We start from the raw sequence: 19680 nt of genomic DNA on the forward strand, positions 1-19680 counted from the left end.
AGAACAGAGAGAGAGAGAGAGAAGGTGGAGAGGAGCTGGAAGCATCAACTCCCATATGTGCCTTGACCAGGCAAGCCCAGGGTTTCGAACTGGTGACCTCAGGATTTCCAGGTCGACACTTTATCCACTGTGCCACCACAGGTCAGGCGAGCCCTGGTTTTCTGACTGTGCCCGCTGGTCTTCTGGAAACCTGCTCTGCCTCTGCCTGTCGGAGGAGTGACAGCTGCTGTCTGTTGCTTACCAAGAAGGCCAGCACACCTGCTCCCAGTGTCTCCCAATGTGACATCCGTTTCCTTCAGGAGCGCTTTTCCTGGGCCTAAGCTCAAACTTGCCTACACAAATCCTGGGGTTAGGTCATTTCATTTTGTCCGTAAGGCCCATTGTGTAAAGAGCATGAACTTTGAAGTCAGAGTCAAGGTTGAAGTGGTATTTTCACAATTTTATTTTATTGCATATGTGATTTTGGTCAAGTTACCTAAACTCTCAGAGCCTAAGTTTCTTCGGCTATAAAATGGGAATAATACATGCCTGGTAGAGATGTGGGAGGGATTAGAAATGCAGCACAGCACTTAGCAGGTACTCAGCACATTGTAGATACTCAGTAACTGCTCCTTACTCTAATCGTCACCACTGCAGGGCTTTCTGGCTGGTCTTGGGAGGTTAAAGAACCTGCCTAAAATAATGGTTAAGAATATGGCTTCTGGGCCCTGGCCGGTTGGCTCAGTGGTAGAGCGTCGGCCTGGCGTGCGGAAGTCCCGGGTTTGATTCCCGGCCAGGGCACACAGGAGAAGCGCCCATCTGCTTCTCCGCCTCTCCCCCTCTCCTTCCTCTCTGTCTCTCTCTTCCCCTCCCACAGCCAAGGCTCCATTGGAGCAAAGATGGCCCGGGCGCTGGGGATGGCTCCTTGGCCTCTGCCCCAGGCACTAGAGTGGCTCTGGTCGCGACAGAGCGACGCCCGGGAGGGGCAGAGCATCGCCCCCTGGTGGGCAGAGTGTCGCCCCCTGGTGGGCGTGCCGGGTGGATCCCAGTCGGGCGCATGCGGGAGTCTGTCTGTCTCTCCCCGTTTCCAGCTTTAGAAAAATACAAAAAAAAAAAAAAAAAAAAAGGAGAATATGGCTTCTGGAGTAAACCTCCTGGGTTCAAATCCTTGTTCTATACAGGTTTTTGATTATGCACAACTGAATTGCTTTCTGTGCCTGACTTTCTTCCATGTACAAAAGATGTAATGGTTCCTACCTAATAGGGATAAATGATTGTAAAGAGACAAGAACTGTCAAGAGGTTGAGTTGAAATGATCCCATTTTGGTCATCTAGTGCCATTTTTTTTCCCACTGACATGATATGAACTGCCTTGAAATTTATAGTAATAGTTTTTCTCTCCTTCCTGCTCCAATGGAAAGAATTTCTCATTTTTAAAAATTTAATGCCAAAATAAATGTCTTATACTGTTTTTACTCAAATACAGATAAATTATAGAAAAATTAATGTTGCCACTTAACAAATTGAATTAACTAAATTTAAAAGAACATCATTTTACATAGAGAATACATAGTATTTTTTTTAGAATTACTACACATAAAATTATGTATAGTAAGTAAAAAATATCATGCTATAGGTGAAAATATAAAAGACATAACCAGCATTCTATTAAAAAAAATCCCAAAATACTATTTTATTGAAATGATTCTACTCTTCTGCTTTAATCTTGAATTTGGCTGGGTTGCATGCGAGTTAATTTTTTTCTCCCTCTGAGTGACAGCAGTAAAATAGGCCCATGGATGTGAGTCCACAGGAGGAAACCGTCTGTGAATTTAACCTCGGTCTAGAAATCCAATTTGACTTATCCCTGTGGACAGTGTGTGGTGCTGGCCCGGTCTGCATCAGTATTCTGAAGTCTGTACTCATGTCCTGGTACTAATACGTTCCAGCTGTCCGAATCACTGCGTTGGAGTACTATTTATTTACAGTATAGTGAGGCTGCAAATAGGAAAAGCTTTCCATTTTGTTGGTTGAAAGCTTTGCCAGTAATTAGCAAAAGAGGCATGCCTCTTATTTGGAGAGAGACTAGAAAGGCAGCTTAAGAGTCAGTTGTACATAACTGCTTTGGAAAACAGTTTGACATTCCTTAGGAGAGTTGAACGTTACAATCCTAGGTACGGGCCCTGGAGAAACTTGTTCAGTCCTCTGGGCGAGGAGCTCTAAAATGTAAATGGCAACATTATTCATACAGCAAAAAACTACAAACTCCCTAGATGACTCTCAACAGTAGACTAAAGCAGTAAATTGTGCATATGTTCATACAGTGAGAACTCTACAGTGGTGAAAAACCTACTAGAGCCATACAAGTCAATGGGGACTCCCTCCTCCTTGCAGGAGGCCTCAGTTCCTCACATGTGGGCTTTTCTTAAGAGCACTCGAGTGTCCTCACAACGTGGCAGCCACTTTCCTGCCACCAGAGAGTGAGAGGGAAGCTGCTCTTTCACCTAGTCTTGGAAGTCACACTGCACCGTTTCCCTAAAATCGCCTTGGTTATTCATGCCAGCCCTACTCATCATGGGAGGGGCTAAACAAGAGCATAGGTATTAGAGGAGGGATCATTGGAGGCCATCTTTGAGGCTGGCTATCATGGTTATGTGCTTTTTAATGTATTTTATAATAAAAAGGTTTTAGAGGCAAACTAAATTGGTAAGCTTATTTTTCTTTAGTAATGATGGAGTCATCCGTATAAATGGAAATTACTGTAAGTGCTGACTGTGTTACCAGTCGGCATGGGGTAGAAGGGAAGTCAGTGACGTGAGCTGGGTGACTGAGTGGCGGGAGCCTGCCTGACAGGAGTGGCTGGGGTGGGGGAGCTGGGGGAAGGGCAGTGAGGAGAGGAGCTTCAGGAATACTTGAACCAGGTGTGTGGTGTAGAGATGGGTTATGTGTCCCTAGCCTTCAGTCTACTTGACCAAGATCTGGTAGAAATCCGGGATTCCGGATTTTAAAGAGAATTCTCCAGACCAAGGGCCATTGGTAGCTTTCTGGGCTCACGGGATAGACAGTTCCTACCAACATCACCTGTTCTCCCGAGACCACCTTTAATGAAAAAGGAGGAGAGTCTACCCCTCACTGCCTACCCCCCATGTAAGGCTGTAGCTGGAAATGGAGTAGGCAAGTAAGAACAGGAGTTTTTGAGCTTAAAATTCCTGCAACAATGACATCTATTCCAGAATCTGTATTTGTTTTGATATTAACAACTTTTAGGTTACCGATTCATTTCCTTAACCTCACTATAACTTTGAGTAAAATTGATGTTACTAAAGATAAAGCACGTTCTTCCTTGGTTTTGTGTAGCTCCTGGCATAACTTCTTGGTGAGTGTTCCTGGGGTCTGCATGGCCTGGTTTGTGAAGCATTGCGTCCCATCCTCTTTCCTTTGGGGCTTGCAGTGACCTTGTACAGAGGTGTCCCAGGCCCCAGGTGTGGAGGCAGCTTGGAGAGGTTCTCTGGATTTTCACTTAAGCTAACGATGTTGGAGACAGGACTGAAAGTCAGAGGCACGGGTCCCTGACCAGCTTTCCTCAGGCTTTTGAGTGGCAGCACATTCACAGGCTCAGGCTAGACTTGGATACCTCTAAACTTCTGTGCTTGCAGAATTTTGGTGATCAGAGATGAAAGGCCTCTTTAGGCCATCATATAGGGACACTACATTCTTCCCAACTGTTTTTTTTTTTTTTTTTTTTTTAAGATTTTAATTATTCATTTTAGAAGAGAGACAGAGAGAGAAGAGGGAGGGGTGGAGGAACAGGAGTCAACTCCCATATGTGCCTTGCCCAGGCAAGCCCAGGGATTCAAACTGGTGACCTCAGCATTCCAGGTCAATGCTTACCACTGAGTCACCACAGGTCAGGCCCAAGTGTAGTTTTTTGATACTCCTACCATATTTATTGGTGGATCAGTGTCTGTACCCATATATATATTTTAGAGAGAGGAGAAGGAGAAGAGAGAGAGAGATGGGGGAGAGGAGCAGGAAGCATGGAAGCATCAACTCATAGTTGCTTCCCATATGGGCTTTGACTGGGCAAGCCTGGGGTTTTGAACCTGCAACGTTAGCATTCCAGAATGACACTTTATCCACTGTGCTACCACAGGTCAGGCTCTGTGTCCTTATATTGCATGATATTTGCATTTTACAAAATGAATGGAAAATCCTCAGCAGCAAGTTAATGCTTTTTGTTGTGACAAAGATAAAACCCATCAAGGGTGCCATGGAATGCTGGTTTTACTTCCATTGGCCAACAGTGTGCTTTGTTGAGAAAGAAGGGGAAAAAGTGAAACATATATATATATATATATAATACACACACACATACACATAAATAGTGTCACAAACAGGTTACTGTATTTAATTGGGAACTATAATTACTAATAGTATTTAATACAATGGTATCTAAATATATTGCTCATAAAAATTAGGGGATATTTCAAAATGAATATGAAGCGATAAAATGTCCCCTAATTTTTGTGAGCAGTGTACTATTAGTAATTATAGTAGTTGGCATTCATAGGTATAGTACTATGGTACTATTAAGAATGATTATTAACATACACTCTCAGGGAACAAACTAGCACCCTCCATCCCCCAATGGCATGTGAGTGTGTCGTTTGGCCATTTTGCTTTGAGGCTGGTTTTTAGGAGAGCATCATGTTGTGGGGAAGTGAGAAAGGGGGATGACCTGCATGGTGAGACAGCCTTGAGCTTAGGGTCCGAAGATCTAAGTTGGAGTTTCATCACTGGTGTTTTCTAGTTGAGTGTTCTTGTCATACATCATCTCTGAAACTTACTTAGTAAACTCTGCTTACCTGGCAGGGCTGTGGGGGAGGATACATTGTAATAGATAATACCAAAATGTAAGATGTGGTGGAGGCAGCAGGAAAATGGCTTGCAGGCCACGGTGCCACTGTGCCCCGTAGCTTGTACTATAGTTGAGTATAGTAGAAGATTGGGTCCAAATACCTTTGCTTGAAAGGACTCCAGGGGGATCAACAATTCTGGTGTGGTTCTTAAAAGTGTCTGTGGATGCCTTAGAGGTGTGGTCTCAAAAATCCAAAGTCACAGTGAAGCACAGGTCTTGGCGGCTCCAGGTTTTAAGTGGAAGTTGGGGCTAAACCACTTCCCTGAAGTGGATGTAAATTGAAAGAAACTTACTGAGGAAATACTGTGTCCCCGAAGTTTCCAGGGTGGGTGAAGTTAATGGTTGCTTCCCACATTCAGTATATGGTGGGGCCATGTTTTTTCTTTTCACTTTTATCTTTGCTTAAAAAATAGTTACAGCATTATTTTAATCTAGAGATTTGTCACATATTGAGAACATTTTCTCAAGTCAAGTAGCATTAACTTAATACAGGTCTTCAGTGATATGTTGTTTTGCTTATTTTTGCAGGGTGAGGGCAGCATGAAGGATCCCTGCTTGTGCCTTTGGGCGTAGTAGGCCATTCGCTTTTGATTAGGAGAGAGAAGACAGTCTTCTACTTGAAAGGTAAGTAAACATTTCGAGCAACTTTCTATTATAAAAATTTTCAAACATACTGATGAGTTAAAAGAATGTGATGAAATTCCTATGTATTCTACTGCCTATATTTAACAGTTGTTGGTTTTGCCACATTTTGTGTGCATGTGTATAGGTTTGTATATTTTTCTGCTGAAATGTGCAAGTTACAGACATCATGACATTTCATCCTAAATTCTTGGGCATGAGGCTTTTACAAATAAGTATATTCTTCTCTGAGAAGCATTTTAGAACCTTTCATACACTATGCGACATAGATTAATTTAATTAAACATGGTTAGAATTTCCTATTAAAAGGTGTTATTTTGAATTTATGCTCCCTTAATAGCTGATATAAATTAAGTCAGATTCAAGAAGTCTTTAAACAATGGTTTATTTAATGGACAGATGTCAGTAGGAATTTGTTTCTATGAGAAGCATCTGGGCCTCAAGGATTGGAAGGTGCACCATACGTGGGCCCTGGACGGGGAGGGTCACTGTGCTCTTCTCCGTCCTTGTGGCCCGCCCTGTCCCCACTGGGGCTGATGCTCCGTGTTAGGCAGTGGGTCTGATTCCCACTCCAGCTTCCTCCTGATCAGCATTCACAAGTAGACCAGTCTCTGCGATCTAATGTGATCAAAGATCTTAGCTGATTTTTTTAAACCTGAATTTATTAGTGGAATATGTAAAAAAATATGAGTGGCAATGTCAAGTTGAGGTAACTATTAAAATCAACATTAGGTTGATTCAGAATGATTCTCAGCCCGTAATTTGACTACCTAAATTTAAATTTTACATAAAATCTTTAAGATGTGTTCAGCAATTATTATAATTGTAGATTATTATACATTATGGCCAGTTACACAGTCCGTTATTACAACTCTGGCTCTTTCAGGGCGTCCGTCAGCTGGTCTGCATTAGACTCTCAGTGAACACTTCGTTTGTGGTGTCTTCCTTACGTGGTGCCTAAGGGGTGGCGGGATTCAAATAATTTAACAGCCGGTTCTCTGCCCTAATGAACATTTTAAATATAAAAAAAGATATATCGAAAGGTAGTTTATTATTTCATCCATTTAATATTTAAATAACAATAAAAGAGGTACACAAAATTAGATTATGTTATAAGAAAGAGTTTTAAAATATTAACAAAAAGTATTAAATAATACCTGACAAAAAACAATAAACAATAAATATCTTAAACTGTTATTTAAGATATTTCCATTTGCTTCTTGTTTGGCATCCTCACTTACAGTTTTTTTCACCTATGGACAGAATGAATATTATTACAGGCGCTTAGAATACGCCGTTGTGCAGATGAACGTTAAAAAAGAATAAAGAATATAAATTTGTGATTTCCCATTGGGCAGCTTCCTAGGCACCCACCTCAGTGAGAACCCTGATTACAAATGACATTTTAATAACTGGATTGCCAAACTTAACAAAAAAAATTAGGTATCGGTTTTGCTGAACTGGTGCGAACTGGCTGAAACCCACCACTGTCCCTAAGTATCTAAGCTTTTCTTCATTGATGTTTATATATTAGACTTGCCCATTTAGAACATTATTTTAAAAAGAAGTCCATTTAAATACCATTTAGGGCAGCAGAGTCTTCTTACGTTCTTGTTTGTCATTTATTCTTTTTTTTTTAAATTTAATTAATTATTATTATTATTATTATTTTTTTTTTTTTTTTTTTATTTTTTTTTCCTGAAGCTGGAAACAGGGAGAGACAGTCAGACAGACTCCTGCATGCGCCCGACCGGGATCCACCCGGCTCGCCCACCAGGGGGCGATGCTCTGCCCACCAGGGGCGCTGCTCTGCCCCTCGGGGCTTCGCTCTGCCGCGACCAGAGCCACTCTAGCGCCTGGGGCAGAGGCCAAGGAGCCATCCCCAGCGCCCGGGCCATCTTTGCTCCAATGGAGCCTTGGCTGCGGGAGGGGAAGAGAGAGACAGAGAGGAAGGAGGTGGGGGGTGGAGAAGCAAATGGGCGCTTCTTCTATGTGCCCTGGCCGGGAATTGAACCCGGGTCCCCAGCACGCCAGGCCGATGCTCTACCACTGAGCCAACCGGTCAGGGCCTTGTTTGTCATTTAGAGCAAAAAGTTTACAGCGGTCAAGTTTTTTCAAAAAACACTGACATTCTGAAGGAGCAATGACTGGAATTGTAGATATCTCAGAATGATCTAGTTTGCTTTTTTGCCCTTTGGTCTCTATCTGGTTATACTTTGCAAAGACGAGGAGGACGAGGTGGGACTTTATATGATGCAGAGAAAGGATGGCTGAAGGAATGGAGTGTGGGGTCCTATACAGGGCCTTTTACTGGATCTCTGGTCCTGGATTGCTCAGATATAATAAAATAATGATTTAAAAAATTTTCTATTGAAATAAAACATACATACATGAAGTACACATATTGTAAGTTTACATCTCAGTATAATTTTACAAACTGAACTCAGCCATGTAACCAGCACCCAGATCAAGAAACAAAACATTACCACCGCCGCCTCCTGCCTCCTTCTGGACACTAGGCACTACCCCACTCCATGGGGAAGCTACTCTCCTGACTTCTAATAGCACACATTCATTTTTCTGTTTCTGTGTGTGTGTGTAATACATAATGCAGATTGTACTTTTTATGTCTGGCTTTTCTCATTCAACAATGTACTAGTGAGATTCCTCTATATTGTTGTACATAGTTATAGAGTGTTCACTTTTGCTATTGAGCATTCCATTGTGTGGGAATACAACAGTTAATTTTACGCAGGTAATTTTTTTATGTTCACCCACCCAGAGTCCCCCTGGCAGAAATGAAGGTTAAAAAAGATTTTATCCTCATTATGGTTCCAGTGGAGGTGGTCTGGGTTGTCCTACCTCTGTTCAGCTTCTGCTGTGATATGAAGGAGGAATCCAGGCAGCAGAGAGAAGACTGAGGCACAGTTGGGCATGCGTGTCTGGTTTTCAGTGCTCGAATGACTCCTGCAGCTTTTCCCGTGACTCACCATGTCCCAGACGACACATGTCTTTCTCCATCTTCTTCGCTGCCATTATCACTGTTATACAACCCCTTCACAGAGACCATGCAGAACACATCAAGTAATAGGGAACCAATGAATACTTCAAGTTTGTTAGGTGTTGATATTAGGTGTTAGATGAAGGGCAGAGAGTCGAATATTATGGGCTTGCTCTTGAGGAGCCTGTGTTGTGGTTATAGTTTCACAGGTATGGATTTGGGCCGCCTCCCTAGAAACCACTTATGGGTAGAAATTAGGAAGTAAATTCAAAGGCTTGCATGAGCCAGCCTTGTAACATGACAAAAAATAGCTGGGGATTGTTCAGTAAGGAGTGATGGGCACTGTGGAGAATGAGTATAATGCTTTGTCTAACTTTTTTTTTTTTTTTTTTTTTTTTTTTTTTAAGGTTGGGCTTGGGAGGACTTCTTTTTTTAAAGATTTTATTTATTCATTATAGAGAGGAGAGAGAGAGAGAGAAAGAGAGAGAGAAGGGGGGAGGAGCAGGAAGCATCAACTCCCATATGTGCCTTGACCAGGTAAGCCCAGGGTTTTGAACTGGCAACCTCAGCGTTTCCAGGTTGACGCTTTATCCACTGAGCCACCACAGGTCAGGCGCTTTGTCTAACTTTTGATCCAACAAAATAGATCTGGCTGAATTTAGCAAGTTCACCAATTTCCAACCTTTAGGGAATAGAGTATTCATTGTAAGAAAGTGGTTTCCTTGGGATTTGAATGTTTTTGTGGATAATGGATGATTTTGTAAATCAAGTTTTATTTAAACACAATCATGCTTATTTGTTTATGTATTATCTATGTATGCTTTTATGCTATAACAGTTGAGTTGTTTAGTTGTGGAAGAAGATTGAGTAGTTGCAGCAGTGACCATATAATTCACAATACTTAAAATATTTACCATCTGTCCCTTTACAAAATGTTTCCTAACTCTTGCTTTACTTCATAAAAGCAAGGACATCGTAATAATAATCTCTGTAGTTATAAAGTAGTTTGAGCTCATTAATTTTAGGGTTGATACCTTTATTTATTTATTCAACAAATATTTACAGAGTGTCTATTGTATGTCAGACATAAAATAGTGGCAGGCAGGTAGGATTCTTGCCTGTGAGGAATTTATAAGAGGCTTCTATGAACTTGAAGTTCCATTTTGGGATTGTGCTTTCTATGAATCAAAACAGAAGTGTAATATGGAAATTGAGTTACCAAATTCTCTATTTTAAACTAATGTGTTAGATGCATTTATTAACTTTCGGAATATGATGAATACTTATTCTAAATAATGGTTACTTAAGTTTTAAGGATTATGCGATATGGCATACATAGATAGATAGGACTTTGTGTTTAAAGGTCCTAATTGTTTCCATGCGCTAACACCAGTCATTCTGTTTAACACCAGTGATTCTGTTTGGAAGCTGGCATGTCTGGAGTCTGGGTAAGGCTGTGAGCTTTGAAGTACTTACCAAAGTGAGCCAACAGAACCCCAGTCTTAGGCTACTTTAATAATAAATAATAGACCTCAACAGAAAGAAGAGCACACAAAGAAATAAAAATTTTGAATGTAGTATAACAAATGAATCTTTGTTAGAATGTTTATTTGTTTGCTTACTTGAGGTCATAAAAGTTTGTTTCTTCTTTAATAAGAGCCTTCAAAGGGCATTATAATGAACATAGAAGTGGTTTAAATGTCATTTTAACTTGGCATTTTCATATATGCTCATGTATGTTTTATGGGTGGACACTCAGGCAGAGTGATTGCCTTTTCACCACCCGCAGATTGTCTTCGGACAGGTAAAAGGGAAGCACAGTTGACCCAGCTCAGGAGACCATCATAAGCCAAAACGGCTGCATTGCCTTCTTCCAACCTCGAGAGGTCTTTTAGGAAGTGAGAGTAGCTGTGTGTAATAATTTGAAGATGCTAAAATGCATGAAGTCCTGGTAAAGTTTGCCATTGCCTTAGGAGCCATCTGATATCAAATGAAATTCTACTTGCCACCTTGTGAGGCAGTGTCTGGTCCACCAATAGTGCTTTCCTCCGAAATCTAAGACCCTCGTGAGGATTGGTCCGACGGCACTACGGAGAGGAATGTCATCTGGTGCAAGGAATAGTTTAATGAATGTGGTTAGAACTGTGTAATAGTTTGTTTGTTGCCAAAATTAAATAAAGTTAAGGTTTAGTTTCTTCTTATGAGGAAGAAATGATATTTGCTGCTTGTTCTTAAAAATTAAGTTCTGTTCTTTATTTTAATAATTTTTATAGTGGTTTGGTTTTAGGAGTAGAGGAAAAATGAAAACTGAGAAGACCAAGAGAAAATAAATACCATGGTGATTTTCTTTACCTGAAACTGCAGACTTAACTGCTTTGATAATAAGTCAAATCAATCTATGGCATTATGAAAACGGATCTTCTATTCTAAGTAATATGGAGGTTTTTTTTTTTGTCAAGATCTCCAACCTTAGGAGTGTTTTAGTTCAGAGAGGGAAACATTTTGAACAACAGAAAATGCAGATGCAAATAACTTGATAGAATAAAATAAGTTTAGAAAGGGTATTAGGATGTCTCTATTGGTTGCAAGTGACAGAAAACCCAGTTTCAAACTATCTTAAGTAAAATATGTGTTGGATTAGGTAATTGAAAGTCTAGAGATGGATCTGACTTCAGGAAGGGCTTGATGGGGGATCCTGATGATGCCCTGAGATTCATCGTGGCTGCCTTTTCTAGGGCGACAATGTGAGACCTTGAGCTGCTGCAGGCTCGCATCATTACAGTGATCGTCAAAAGCACTCTCCAGATAACCGTCTTGGCTTTGTGCCTAGCATTGGACGAGTCACTGGGGTCAGGGACACTGGCCTATCCTGATTGGAGGACCCGGGCCATGTGCTTGCTTCACCCCTACAGCCTGAGGTTAGCACACCCTTTGGCTGAAGATGGAGCACTGATTGGTGACAGTGGGGAATGACTCCCTTCAGAAGTAAATCAAAGCAGTTACTAGGGGGTTTAGTGGGTGCTGGGAAGCAAAATAATAATAATAATAATAATAACAATAATAAGTATCTTTATGGTTTGCAAAGCATTTTTAGGTACAGTCTGTTGTTTGACCTGAAAGAAGCATCAGATTAATCAGGATAAAGAAGTAATTAAGAATGTGGATCCTGGGGCTAATACATAGGCTCAGTTAGTAGCCACATAAGATTTTGACAAATTGTTTAATGGCTCTGTGCCCCAGTTCCCTAAACTGTGCAGTGGGGATAAAGGTCTCTCTCCACCTTATAGGGTTCTGGAAGGACTAAATTAATGGATATTTGTAGGGGACTTAGTGCTTGATGAATGCTAGTCTCTGTTGCTTGTGGTTGTTAACCTTCACAACAACCCTGCCAGCCAAGTGTCCTCTTCATTTCCCAGGTGTGTCTGCCCAAGTCCAGAGTCACATGGCCTGTAAATGGGAGCCAATAGCCATGGGTCTCCTGACTTTGTCTCTGTCCCTACACTTGTCTTTGTATAGTGAGTGTGGGGTGTTTGGATTCATTATAAATTGAAGAAGCAGAGAGGAAAACACTCCTGTAAGACAGGCCTGTTGTTTGGAAGTACCTAAGTGTACAGAGGTCAGTGTTACTTATATATCTTCTGCTTGCAGATGGGTCTTTATCTTTCTGTATACAGTGTCCCCAGGCACATTTAGGCAATATTACTGCAAGGAAATTGACACTGGCATTGTTCCACCCTGGCGGGCACATTCTTAGGACAGCCAGCCATATCTAAGGTTGGCACTCACTTGAGGAATGCTTGTTGATTGTTTAATCAGATCCACTGTTCTGAGCTTCAGAGGAATCTAAGTCTTTTGTGGTCGGGAAGTGGTTTGAGCCTATCAGTATGGTGTGAGGACGTAATTTCTGATGGAGCAAGCCTTCGCCACCCCAGAATGCTGCTTCTCGGGCTTCAGTGAGCTCTACTTAGAAATAGCCACCGTTTTCCTCATTATGAATATTTTCTCACAATGTTAAGAAATTTTTGTGGGGAAGTTATTTAAATGACTTAATGGAGAAGGCTTGCCCTGGAGACTCAGACTTGGGTCTAACCCAGACATCTAAGGAGGGTCAAGTTGCTTTCTGAAGACAAGACAATGATTTCTTTGTACTACTTCCAGTGACTTAAGACACTGGAAACTTAAAGTATTACTGTGGGTAATCCTTGATACATTCCCCCCAAATATGCAGCTATACACAAAGGGAACCACGATTTTGGCTTTCCCTGTGATTGTGAGGAGAAACGGTGCTATTCAGTGTTGCCAAGCTTGCCTCATCCCCAGGCCCGCTTGCTTCAGTGCATGAAAAGCTGCCCTGCGGTGGCACGCCCTCCCCCGCTGCCACGCCCTCCCCCGCTGCCACGCCCTCCCCCGCTGCCACGCCCTCCCCCGCTGCCACGCCCTCCCCCGCTGCCACGCCCTCCCCCGCTGCCACGCCCTCCCCCGCTGCCACTGGGCCGGGCATGTGGGAGGCACTCAGATATTTCTTGAATGAACAGACCTTTCTGAACTGTGCCTTTGTCTTCATTTTCAATTTCTTTTGAAAGAAATTATTTACCAAGTAGATGTCTTCAGGAATTTCCGCCCTGAGACTTACATTATCTTCTGTGTCTAAACACATCACATTATATTGTTTCTCTAGATGAAGGTGATGGTGTTTTGAGAATTGATTTCAACACCTGGTTTTATAATGATATTTATATTCTAAATAACACCACCTATTCAGAGAGTAAAGGGATTAGCTACTAATTCTGTAGAAATGACCCTTGGTGTGTGAAATGCGTGTGGGAATTGTCACGGGTTCTTAGATTTAATCCCACTTTATTCTTAGCTCCTTGGGAGCTTTTGGCCTTGCTGAGTAGTCTGGGATTGAATATTAATAGTTTTCTCATTGTTTTTAACCTGACCCCATTTTATAGCTAGAAAAACAGGGTCAACCTGTTTCCTGTAACATTAGCAACAAAAGTTATAGCATTACTATCACTGTGTGATGAGCACTACCCTGAGTTCTTCTGTTGATTATTCTGTTTAATATTCTTAACAACTCTGTGACCATTGTCTTATGGATGATGATGAAACTGAGACCCAGCCAGGATGTGGCTGAGTGGCCTCACGCCTGCTCATAGCATTAACATACATATGCTGTACTGCCAATGGGTGTGAGCCAGTGTCCTGGCCAGGCGTTTTTTGTTTTGTTTTTTTTTTTTTTTGCATCTTTTTTTTTTTAATTTTTTTAAAAAATTTATTTATTTTTAGAGAGGAGAGAGAGAGACAGAGAGAGGAGAGGCCGAGAGAGAGAAGGGGGAGGAGCTGGAAGCATCAACTCCCATACGTGCCTTGACCAGGCAAGCCCAGGGTTTCGAACCGGCGACCTCAGCATTTCCAGGTCGGCACTTTATCCACTGCGCCACCACAGGTCAGGCTGGCCAGGCGTTTTTAAACTGCCTGCATATTAGAATCATCCTGAGGTCTTTAAAACTACTCCATGTCTAGGTACATGGACACTGCCCCCCCCCCTTACTCTGTGTTGTTATTTACTTGGTCTAGGGACTCGGGTAAAGATACTGTGCATTTAGTATTGAGAACTGGAGCCATAGCATCAACATTGCTTGGTAATTTTTTTTTCTTCTTTTCTAAGTGAGAAGAGGGGAGGCAGAGAGACAGACTTCTGCATGCACCCCAACTGAGATCCACCTGGCAACCTCCTGTCTGGGATAGATGCTTGAATCAGCCAAGTTATCCTCAGCCCCTGGGGCCGATGCTTTGAACCAGTGGAGCCACTGGCTGCGAGAGAGGAAGAGAGAAGGGGGAGAGGATGGGGAAGAGAAGCAGCTGGTCAGTTCTCATGTGAGCCCTGACTGGGGATTGAACCCGGACATCCACAGGCTGGGCCGATGCTCTATCCATTGTGCCAGTTGGCTAGGTCCTGCTTGGTAATTGTTACAAGTAGAAATTCTTAGGTCTCACCCAAACTTACTGAAGTGAAACTCCGTGGGTGACATCTAGCAGTCAGTGTTTTAATAAGCTTCTAGGTGAGTCTTCTTATGAATTGTTATGAACACATAAAATTAAATTTACCATCTTCACCATTTTTTTTTTTTTTTTTTGTATTTTTCCAAAGTGCGAAGCGGGGTGGGGAGGCAGACAGACTCCCACATGTGCCCAACGGGGATCCACCCAGCATACCCACCAGGGGGCGATGCTCTGCCCATCTGGGGCTTTGCTCCACAGCAATCAGAGCCATTCTAGTGCCTAAGGTGGAGGCCATGGAGCCATTCTCAGTGCCCGGGCCAACTTTGCTCCAGTGGAACCTTGGCTGCAGGAGGGGAAGAAAGAGATAGAGAGGAAGGAGGGGGGAAGGGTAGAGAAGCAGGTGGGCACTGCTTCTGTGTGCTCTAGCTGGGAATTGAACCCAGGACTTCCAAATGCCTGGCCAATGCTCTACCGCTGAGCCAACCGGCCAGGGCCATCTTCACCATTTTTGAGTTTACTGTTTGGTAATGTTCAGTGTGTTCACATTGTTGTGAAACAGATCCCCAGAACTTTTTATCTTGCAGATCTGAAACTCTGTATCCATTGAACCACAACTCTGCTTTCCTCCAACCCCCAGCCCCTGGTAAACAGCAGTCTATTTTCTGCTTCTATGAATTTGACTGCTTTAAATACCACATAAGTGGAATTTAAGGCGATTCTTATACGCAGTCAAGTTTGAGGACCACTGAACTCCAAAATTCAGTTTGGTTCATCTCCCTGTAGACTCCCACCCACATCATATCAACTATATCGTGCATAGCGAACACACCTGTGCAGGCTGCACTCTTTCTAGTCCTGCCTCTGCCACTTCCTTGTTCTGTGTCACTTCGATCAAATTTCCTTGTTCCCCTCAGGTGGTTTCCTTATCTGTAGGTAACCTAACTTGTAGCTTAGTACAAGTTAAATGATTAGACTCATGTGAAAGTATTTTGAAAGTTGTTAGGAAGTATACTAACGAAATACTAAGTGTAGATGTAGCACTCATCTCTTTTTTAAGTTTAGTTTTTGTTGAGGTTACATAAGCTTGATTTTTAAAGGCTTGTATATTCTAGGAAACTTCTTGTTTCCTTTATGCTGTTGTTCCTCCCCTCCCTAATTTCTTTTCTTTTGATTTATTTATTGATTTTTAGAGAAAGAGGAAGGTGGAGAGAGAGAGAGAGAAAGAGAAACATTGATTTGATGTTCCACTATTTATACTGTCATTGGTTGATTCTTGTATGTGCCCTGACTGAGGATCAAACCTGCAACCTGGGCATGTCAGGATGACGCTTTCACCAGCTGAGCCACCCAGCCAGGGTCCCTCCCCATTTTCTTATTTGGTGTTTATCTTAAACTATGTAAACAGGATGCATAGGTATCATATATAGTATAGGCTTGTTTTTTTCCTTTTTTTTAATTTAATAAGTTATTTTAGGCCTTGGCTGGTTGGCTCATTGGATAGAGTGTCAGACTAGTGTGCTGGATGTCCCAGGTTTGATCCCCCGTCAGGGCACACATGAGAAGCGATCATCTGCTTCTCTTCCCCTCCCTCTCCTCCTTCTCTCTCTCTTCCCCTCTTGCAGCTAATGGCTCAATTGTTCAAGCATTGTCCCAGGCACTGAGGATAGCTTGGTTGATTCAAGCATCCACCTTAGACTGGGGTTATGGGTATATCCTGGTTGAGGTGCATGCAGGAGTCTATCCCCCATCCTCTCACTTAAAAAAAAAAAGGTTTCTTTAAAAATATATTATTTATTGATTTTACAGAGAGAGGAGGGAGAGGGTGGGGGAGCAAGAAGTATCAACTCATAATTGCTTCACTTTAGTTGTTCATTGATTGCTTGCTGTATGTACCTTGACTAGGCAAGCCCTGGGTCTCAAACCAGCAACCTCAGCATTCCAGGTTGACACTTGATTCACTGCACCATTACATGCCAGGCTATATATATAGTAGTGTAGCTTGATTAGCCTTCCTGCACACACATTTTATTTTTCTTTGATTGAATAATAGTCTTGTTTTTATATTTTAATTTTAATTTTTTTTTCTTTTTTTAGTGAGAGAGAGAGAAAGAGGAGACAGAGACAGACAGGAAAGAAGAGAGATAGAAGCATCAACTCATAGTTGTGGCAGTTTTAGTTCATTGATTGCTTTCTCATATGTGCCTTATCAGGGGTAGGGGGCTCCAGCCAAGCCAGTGATCCCTTGCTCAAGCCAGCAACCTTGAGCTTCAATCCAGTGACCTTTGGGTTCAAGTCAGCGGCCATGGGATTATGTCTATGATCCCATGCTCAAGCCAGTGACCCCACACCAAAGCTGATGACCCTGTGCTCAAGCTGGCTACCTCTGGGTTTTGAACTTGGGCCTCAGTGTCTCAGGTTGATGCTCTATTTATGGCACCACTACCTGGTCAAGTTTTATTTTAATTAAAAAAAAAATTTAGACCCTAGCAGTTAGCTCAGTGGTAAAGCATTGGCTGGTGTGTGGATGTCCCAGGATTAATGTCTAATCATTGCACACAGGAGAAGTAACCATCTGTTTCTACACCCATCCCCCTTCCCCCTTCCCCTATCCCCCCCCCCCCATTTCTCTCCCTTTTTCTCCTGCAGCTATGGCTTGATTGCTTCAAGGATCAGCCTTGGGTACTGAGGATGGCTCTGTGGAGCCTCCTTCTCAGGTGCTAAAATAGCTTGGTTGTGAGCATGGCTCCAGATGGGCAGAGCATTACCCCAGATGGGGGTTGCCAGGTGGACCTTGATCAGGGCGCATGCGGAAGTCTGTCTCTCTATCTCTCCTCTTCTCACTTGGAAAAGAAGAAGAAGAAGAAAAAATTTTTTACTGATTGATTTTATAGAGAGAGGATGGGAAAGACAGGAGAGAAACATGGATCTGTTTCTGTATGTGCCCTGACTGGGGATTGAATCCGCAACTTATTTGTATCAGGACAGTGCTTTAACCAACCAAGCAATCTGGCCAGACCAATTATCTTGTTTTTAAAAATTTGTGCACTAATCCCTAGACAGTATTCCATGTGAATCTCCTCCCAATATCTTAAGACATTTAGGTATTAATTTTGTCTTCTTGACAAAATGCCCTGCCCCAGAGACTACCTCCTCTCTAGGCCTGCCGTGCACCACGTCTTTAGAGGGATGCTTTGTTCAACAGCATTCGGGGGATTTCTTATACCTTGCTCTAATACTGGCCCATTTCCCTCATTCCATATTTTCTTCTTCCTTGGTTTTACCTTCTCATTTCAGCAGATCACATCTTCTGGAACTTTACTAACAAAATACAAGGAGGTAGGACTTTTGAGTTGTTTCATTTCTGAGAATGTCACATTCATATTTTATAGTCTGGCTGGGTGTGGAATTCCAGATTGGAAATCTTTGAACTTCTGAATAGTGAAGACTTTGCTCTTTACCTTCTGGCTTCTAGTGTTGGTGATGAGAAGCTCAGACCTTCTGATTCTCAGACCTTCTGATTGTCAGTTCTTTGTAAGTGACTGATTTTTATTTTCTCCTCGGACTCTTATTTTTTCTCTTTATCTTTAATGTTCTGAAATGTCATAATAATATTCCTTGTTGGGGAGGGTCTGTTTTCATTTATTGTGCTGAGATCCAAACAGGCACTTTCAGAATAGAAACTCATGTCATTCATTTTTAAGAATTTTCTTGTATTATATCATTGTTAATTCCCCCCCTCCATTTTCTCTGTTCCTGCCTTCTGAAATTCCTGTTAGATGTTGACTTATTAATACTTGTCTTATCTTTTCTCCTGTTTTCCACACGTTTTTAGGTTTAGAATATTTTTTTTTACTTTTTAAACTTTCTGTTAAATTTTTTATTTTATTATATTTTTATTTTCTGACACTTTCTTTTTATTTATTTATTTTGGAGGGGTTATTTTCTGGGTGCTTCTAATTTTTCCCCCGTGACTACAATTTTTATTTTCCAAATGTCAAAGTTTAAAGTTCAGAAAAAAATACACAGGTGCTCCTGCATTCCTTGTTCTCCAAGCACTTATTTCTTCCTTTGTGGAACCCAGAACTACATCCCAGTCTTTTTTTTTTTTTTTGTATTTTTTGTATTTTTCTGAATCTGGAAACGGGGATAGACAGTCAGACAGACTCCCGCATGCACCCGACAGGGATCCACCCGGCACGCCCACCAGGGGGCGACGCTCTGCCCACCAGGGGGCGATGCTCTGCCCCTCCGGGGCGTCACTATGTCGCAACCAGAGCCACTCTAGCGCCTAGGGCAGAGGCCAAGGAGCCATCCCCAGCGCCCGGGCCATCTTTGCTCCAATGGAGCCTTGGCTGCGGGAGGGGAAGAGAGAGACAGAGAGGAAGGAGGGGGGGGGGGATAGAGAAGCAGATGGGCGCTTCTCCTGTGTGCCCTGGCCGGGAATCGAACCTGGGACTTCTGCACACCAGGCCGACGCTCTACCACTGAGCCAACTGGCCAGGGCCTACATCCCAGTCTTACTGGAAAGGTAAAATGAGTGAGTAAATATGAAAGTATCTACAATATTATGTGGTATAAAAAATATATACTAACACCATGATTACATGTAATAGTATATGAGATTTTTACATATGAACACATATACCTATAAACCTTATTTTAGTTTGGTATGTGAAAATAAGTAGTCTAGAATATATTTTTTATTTCCTTAGTATATACTGACCAAGTAGGACTACAACCTGCAATCAGTCTTGAGCCACACTGACTGGATGTTAAGCCTGGGACTATAACTTTAGGCAAATATACTGCTCACAAAAATTAGGAGATATTTCAAAATGAATATGAAGTGCTAAAAAAAAGAAGCATTTGATTTTTTAAAAAAATTAAACAAGAACATCAGAAAAGCAAATGACAAGTCAAAGAAAGTTGTTCTATTATGCAAATGAGATGCAAAACCAATTTTTATTTCATTGGTGAAAATGCACTATACAAAAGGCTGAAAGTACTGGGGTATCTGTACGTTCCCTGATCCCCTAATTTTTGTGAGCAGTGTAACTTAATCTCTCCCAAGTCTTAATTTCCTCATCTGTAAAAAGAGGTAATAGTAATGTCTACCTCATGGAGTTGTTGT

The 19680-nt window shown here is 42.0% G+C and overlaps 1 protein-coding gene across 6 annotated transcripts in view; it reads left to right on the top strand.

Moving 5' to 3' along the window:
- SGMS1 (sphingomyelin synthase 1) overlaps positions 1-19680 on the top strand; it is a 327448-nt gene that overhangs the window by 34136 nt on the left and 273632 nt on the right. For all 6 annotated transcript variants that reach the window (XM_066348467.1, XM_066348469.1, XM_066348466.1 and 3 more), the window contains exon 2: positions 5426-5521. The gene's annotated coding sequence lies outside the window, so the exon portion shown is untranslated. The remainder of the gene's footprint in view (positions 1-5425; positions 5522-19680) is intronic.

This window comes from Saccopteryx leptura, chromosome 9 (genome assembly GCF_036850995.1).
Source record: "Saccopteryx leptura isolate mSacLep1 chromosome 9, mSacLep1_pri_phased_curated, whole genome shotgun sequence".
In the NCBI taxonomy this organism is placed as follows: domain Eukaryota; kingdom Metazoa; phylum Chordata; class Mammalia; order Chiroptera; family Emballonuridae; genus Saccopteryx; species Saccopteryx leptura.